The sequence below is a fragment of the Capsicum annuum genome, chromosome 1 (genome assembly GCF_002878395.1).
Source record: "Capsicum annuum cultivar UCD-10X-F1 chromosome 1, UCD10Xv1.1, whole genome shotgun sequence".
NCBI lineage: Eukaryota > Viridiplantae > Streptophyta > Magnoliopsida > Solanales > Solanaceae > Capsicum > Capsicum annuum.
In genome coordinates, this window is record NC_061111.1 from 78,247,262 (window position 1) to 78,254,521 (window position 7,260).

Genomic DNA, 7,260 nt, shown 5'->3' on the forward strand with positions numbered 1-7,260 from the left:
TTTGCAATTTGTCCATCAAAAAAAAAAAATAACTTGCCAATCCAACAATCTCTTCTTCTCCCTTCTCTTTGAGTCTCCCTGACATATATATCCATGTTAATTTTATATTTGTATGTTGGTGCAAAGCTAATTGCCCCTTCCTTTTAACTTGCGAAAATATGAATTCCTTGATTAGCTGAATGTGTGATGAATATTGTTAGAGCTTAAGTTATATAGAATGACAATGTAGAGAGTTTTTAAATATCTAATGCAATTTTTAACCAATTGTAGCAGGTTATTACTTTATTCTCTAAGTTATTATCACATTTAGTTCAATATATGAGTTTCCTAATATTATAAGTAAGCTAAATCATAAAGTGTACGAAATAGAAATTGGTCACTTTCTATCTCCGACCCCTGCCATCAGTTAGTTTGTGCTTCCCTTGCTTGTCCTTGGCGTGTTCAAAATCAAGGTGTTTTTTCTTATTTCTTTTTTTTTCTGATTTACCTCCCCGGCCCCTGCCCTTCCTTCTCTCTATCACTCAACCAATCACTAACTAAAGACCTGAAGTTTTTTTATAAATTTTAAAGCCCTGAGATATAGTAGTTAGTTTTTCAACGCTTCTTTCCAAGCTTTTAGTCGCATATTTTGACTTCAAAAATTGTGTGTAATAGCTACTATTAAGAAAGTAATGACACAAAAAGTATAACAAACATTATCACAAAAATGGACAAAGTTTCAATTTGAATAAATCAATAAAATTATTCACCTTATAACGGTCAAAAAGTGATAACTTTTCAGTTTGAGTGCTGGCACAACTGAATCTCTAGCAATGTCAAAAGTATTTGACTTCATATGAACTATAGGTCACATCTCAAACAAGTCCCTTGTTTTAGCTGTAATGTTTTTACAAATAACATATGTGGTATAAGCAAATGTACGTATTTCAAAATCTAATACCAAGTGCTGAGATTAAAGAGTAAATTAAATATGTAAGAGATCTTCGGTCTTACTTTAGATTATAGTGCCAAGATTTTATATAAACAACACAAAATCTTTCCTCGAAAGACATATTCAAATTTTTATAAATCATAACTTCTGATATAAGGCTTCAATTATTTTTCCATAACAAAGCCTAGCTCATCAATCCTAGAATGAATTAGAGCCTGTTTTGGAGCGACTTATTTTAGATGCTTTTAAGCACTTTTATAGTGTTTCGGTAAAATTAGAAAGTGCTTTAAAGCACTTGTTTTTAATCCAAAATTAAAAAATAAGCCAAACATCATAAGGATTTCTTACGGCTTTTGGTTTATAAGTCCATCCAAACAGGCTCTTAGCTGGAGAAATCTCACCCAACTTGTACAGTTGCAAAATTGATATAAAACTGCATCACTGAGCCAAAACAAATAGAACTGCCAGTCGCCACCCACAAGAGAAAAACAAAATAAAATCCAAGTGTTAGTATATCATTCGCAAATATTAACTTTCAGATAAGAAAATTTTCTTGTTCGTTCAAATGCATGAAACTCATATAGCTCATATCCCTCAGACTTCTGTGCAGTTTTTCAAAAGAGCACTCCAATTTATCCAAAAATAGAATTAGAGCTCCTTGGAAACCATCAAGTCTAACCATAAGCGTCCAACTCGTTACCAAAAAATTTCTATATAGCAAAGGAAACATCATCTCACCCCCTGATTGTGATTTGATGATGTTCCTACCTCTGCCTTCAGACTTCATCATTAATCATAAAACTGACATATATTAGCGACAAATTAAGCATTTGATACTTTGAATAGATAAACCTAAACATATAGCATACAACATACGTTAGATAAGATAACCATTTATTGCATCAGGATGCAACTTTTCTATAAACAATTAATTTGCTTCAAGAACTAAAAATAATAAAATAAAATAATAAATTTACTCGAGGATAGCCATAATTTGATACCAAACTATTGCAATCTCGATGCTCGAGTTACTTCATTGATCAATTTAAGCTTCAAAAATAGTCAAATATCTATAACCAAAATTGAAGGATGATATCGGCACAGACTATATTGTTATAATACTCAATCTGAAAGTCTAAAAGCAAGCTTCTGATTCCTTTAATTATAATTTCCTCCAAATGTTACATTTACAAATTCTTATCGTCTCTGTGTCAGTTATGCATCACTTTCCTCCAGATTCTCTTTCATTTTGAAAAATTCTGATGTCGAAAGAAATGTGAATTTGCTTCAATGCAAAGTAGTCAATACGGTTTTCTAGTCGACTATATTAGCCAATCTCAATAGATCCTCTCAAACAGTGTGACATAAGTGAATATTCTCGGTCAAACGACATTGCAAATAACCTGCTTCACTAAGACTGGTGTACAAATGGCTAAATTAAATGTGAAGTTCTGTTTTCCATTGTCAAAACTTACCTCCTGAAGAGGCCTCCATCGGCACATAAGTCACATGGTTACTAAAAAAAGCTTATATAAGTAAATTGCCAATATATAAGAAGTCAGGAAGATTAGATCTCACATAAAGCATTTCTAAAAAAAATTGTGACCTAAAAAAAATTCATTGAGAAAACTATAGTGGCAAAAGATATTTTGATTCCTTATATGTGTAGCTAACAGGTCTAAGCTTCCCACCTTCAAAATAAGTCATCACATGTTTTTCACCACCTAAAATAATTCATTACCTTAGCACATGTACTGTAATAGGATAGTGTCATGCAGGAAACTCCTACCAAAAAACTATGTATTTTTATATATCATGTCCTGAAACCTTCTAAACAGAATACCATTTAAAGGGACAAAATAAATTCAAAAACACACATCATAAGAAACAGTATAGCAATTTGGGATCTACTTATGCTTGATAATTAGATGCAAACAGAAGACTCAACAACCAATTCATTAAGCGAATTGGTAGCAACACCGCAGATAATACCACTAACCTTCTTAGACACGACTATCGATAAAGTTATCAGGGTTTGAGCCTATATATATATATATATATATATATAAGACTCAACAACCAATTCATTAAGCGAATTGGTAGCAACACCGCAGATAATACCACTAACCTTCTTAGACACGACTATCGATAAAGTTATCAGGGTTTGAGCCACTAACTTGACTTCTTCAGCCTAGAAATGATATTTTTAAAAAGTTGGATTCTTTATACCCATCTCTATTTGTGAAATACATGTTTTCCTTTTACTGAAAAATTCTTTGAACAATATTGAAGAATGGAAGCATCAAAAAGCTGAGACGATTATAGCACAGGTCAAACAACCCACAGTATTGTGATTCACAAAAATCAAAATCTCAATAATGTCATGATCAATGCAAAAACAATCATAAATCGGAGAATTTGGTAACCAAATATGAAAAGATTCTATGCAGTGATAACATAATAAAATTTTGCACAATCACAAGAAGTACATAGATCTTCATTCATTCAATTGAATCCAAAAAAAAAAAGTTGAATTCTAGAGCAAAAAACATAATGACAGAAGGTTGACCCACTGTCACAACAAAGGAACATTATATTTTAGAGCATAAACTTGCATTTATATTCCATTTAGACCAATCTACAAGAAAAAAGTATATGTAGGAGCTGCCAAGTAGACCGAAGAAACTACAAAGCCCTTAAAGTTGACCAACATATATTGCATCGTATTTTTAGTTATAAATGTCATAAAAGTACATACCCCACCACATAAATTGCTAGAGAAGAGTCATAAAGTTTCAAACTATGAGGTGCAATGTAAGTGTTGCCTCATACTTTTAATTTAAATGTTGTAAAAGTACACACTTGAGCTCTTCAATTTGAGCTACGGTAAACCATCTTCTTCTTCTTCTGTTCCCAACTTTATTATTGGCTGAATAATTCAATATGATGCTTTGCTATATCATGTTCTAGGTACCGAAAATATCAAATCCTACAATGAATTATCCACCTTTGTATTTGTAATAACTTACCCTAAACTATTAAATGTTGATCAAACTATAACCGAGCATTCACAAGAATCTGATCATATAATCTACAACATATCCAAAAGCAATGTATTTTTAATTTCATTGCAAAAATGTCACAAAATTATGAGTAAAAAAATTCAACAAAATATATAGGTCCAGATTAATCTTTTGTAGACATATTACCAAACACATTGAGTATATAGTCTACTTCTAATTTGTTGTTGTTTACAAAGAAAAAAAATCATCAAGAAGGTATAATACATGCACAAATCAGGAACAATTACTAACATAAGCAGAAATTTTCCAGCAACACAATCATCAGAAAGATTAGTGAGCAATCATATACTCAATGTGAAACTAACAATTATACAAATCAACTCTGAAAATCGAGTGAATACTCAAAAATCCATATGTCTTGTATACTCAGACCAAATTAAAGGATTTGGAAGAGCTCGGATGAAAAATACACATGCAGACCGGCAAAAGAGCAAGAAATGAACCACTGATGAGATAAAAGTTGACCTGAAATTGCATCATGAAGAATGTAGAAAATTGGATGAAAGTTGAAAGAACTCATCCCATGAGATAGTTGGAACTTCAAAACAGGAAAGAAGTAGCAACAAAACTATCAATTCGTCCAAAATTTGAAGTCGAAAGTAGTATGAAACAACATTTATTCAACGGTGAATGAAAAGCTGAAAGAGATGTGGAAAAAAATTAGGCAAAACCGAAGTTTTGAAGGAGCATTTTGAAAGAAGATTAAAAGAGCATACCTGTTGTTGTTTTGAGAGTAAATACATAATTACCCATTTACATTGGTTGAAATTTTTAAAAAATACCTAAACTTTCAATTCCATCCCACAATTCTTATTTAATTCGTTACAAACACATCATCTTTCATTGAATCTCAATCATAACAAAGAAAGTGAATACATGCACCAATTAAGTGTTGCCACGTGTCAAATACATTTAATTTATATTTTTTTATTTTTTTTAATAAAATTCTACTTTTTATTTAATTTAACACCCCACCCCCTCTTCCTCCATCCCACCCCATTTAGTAACTCCCCCGCAGCTCCCCTCCACTCCCCACCCCCATTCAGCAGCCCCACCCCATCAGCATCTCCCCCAAACCCTCCCACTCTGTCACCATTCTCGCTCCCCATCCATTTTTTTTTCAAATCAATTCAAAAAATAGTATTATGATTGAATTGAGTTTTAAAGATAGTTAAATGATATGATTTAACTGAAAAATTGAGCTTTAATGATATGATTTAAAAAAAAAAAAGCTTCAATGGAGTAGCTTTAATGTTGACATTGTGTTGAAGAGCTTTAATGGTGTTGAAGACGATATTGTGTTGAAGAAGAAATGGTGGGTAGTTAAATGATATGATTTAGTTATAAAATGAAGCTTTAATGAATGATTTAAAAAAAAAAAAAAAACTTCAATGGAAGCTTTAATGGTGAATTGAGTTGAAGAAGAAAGAGTGGGTGGTTTGGGGGGAAAGGGGGCAGGGATAATTTTAAAAAAATAAATAAATATTTTAAAAATATATATAAATTAATATATTAAATTATTTTACACGTGCCAACTTTTAATTGGTCAAACAAGTCAAATTTAAGCTCTTTCACGCGCCTGTGATGCGTGTATACATGCAAAGGGTCAAAATGATGTGTTTACAACGAAATAAAGAAGAATCGTGGAGTAATAGGTCGAAGTTAAAGTTTATGTGTCTTTTTGCAAATCTTGAACAAGATCAGTGGGGTAATTATGTATTTACTCTTGTTTTGAACGAGTATGATGAAGATGGATGATTCTAGAGTCATGAAGATAGGATATTTGACTATATTACCCTTGGTTATTCCATCACTCATCTTTCTATATAGCACTAGATATCAGGGCTTGTGCCAGCACGGGCCCAATATATGTTACTTTTTTATCTCAATTTATGTGGTACAGATAAATTTTGAAAAGTCAATAATTTTTTTATATATTTCTAAATATTTAACGTTATTAGTTATTGATTTATAGTACTTTTACATAATTTTTTCAGATACTATATGCTACTCTTTTTGTTTCAATTTATGTGACACTGATGAAATATTTGACAAAGTCAATCAAATTTGTTATATAGTTTTAGATATTTTAAGTTGTTAATTATATTATGATTTATACAACTTTCTACGTAATTTTCAAGTAATATCTCTCTATCCCAACTTATCTGAAATGAATTATTAATTATTCTAATTTATAATATTTTTTACACATTTTTCAACTATATAACAAGTTTAATGACATAATTAAATTAAAATTTTGAGAATCAATTATATTTTAAATATATTTTTAAATTTTTTAAGTGATTAGTTATTGTAATTTATAATACTTTTTTGGCATTGTAATTTAAGTACTATTTTAAGTTGTTAGTTATTGTAATTTATTATGCTCTCCTTGTTCAACTTTTATGTCATTGATAGTCATTTATATTTTAAAAATAATTTAAGTTTTTAATTATTGTGATTTATAATAATTTCTCTTCTAGTCCAATTTAAGCGACACTGATATAATTTCAAAAGTCAATCAAATATCACGATTGAAGTAGCGGAGGAAATATGTCTTGAATGATTCATAATAACTAATTAGAAGTGATATAGCAAATTTTTTATAAAAAATACTTGTGAAAAAAATTAACTGAACCTCATATAAGATATCAAATTAATTTAAATGTCAAGAGTTAATTTATCATCTTATGTCTATTTTACCTTTTTTATTAAATATTATTAATTTTTTAATACTTAAATGATTTATAATAATTAATTAGGAGTGATATAGTAAAATTACGATTGAAACAGCTAAAGCAACATGTCATAAATGTTTCTTTTATTTTTATTAAATATTATTAATTTTTTAATAAATAAATAATATATAATAATTAATTATAGATAATACATAGTACTAACTAATTTACGTAATTTCAATATATATATATATATATATATATATATATATATATATATATATATTAAAAATAATTAAAGAAAGTAAAATGATCAGCTGAAATTTTAACTTTGGGATTCATACATACTAAGGGATCGTTTGGTGTGGAGTATAAGTAATCCAAGGCCGGGATAAAATAAAAGATCACTTAAATCCCTTGTTTGGTTGGAGGGATTAATCCATTGTGGGATAACTTCTCCCACCATTTTTCTCATAGTGATGAGATAACTTATCCCATATACATGATGGGATAAGTTATCCCGGGTAATCTCGGGATAACTAATCTCGATATTAGTTATCTCGGGATA

At 29.8% G+C, this 7,260-nt stretch overlaps 1 long non-coding RNA gene across 1 annotated transcript; it reads right to left on the bottom strand.

Moving 5' to 3' along the window:
- Window positions 1–969: 969 nt before the first annotated feature.
- LOC107855727 lies at window positions 970–4,716 on the bottom strand. The gene is made up of 2 exons (XR_001670351.2): window positions 4,480–4,716; window positions 970–1,392 (listed from the first exon to the last, which is right to left on the bottom strand). It is a non-coding gene; the product is annotated as an uncharacterized LOC107855727 (long non-coding RNA).
- Window positions 4,717–7,260: the final 2,544 nt, after the last annotated feature.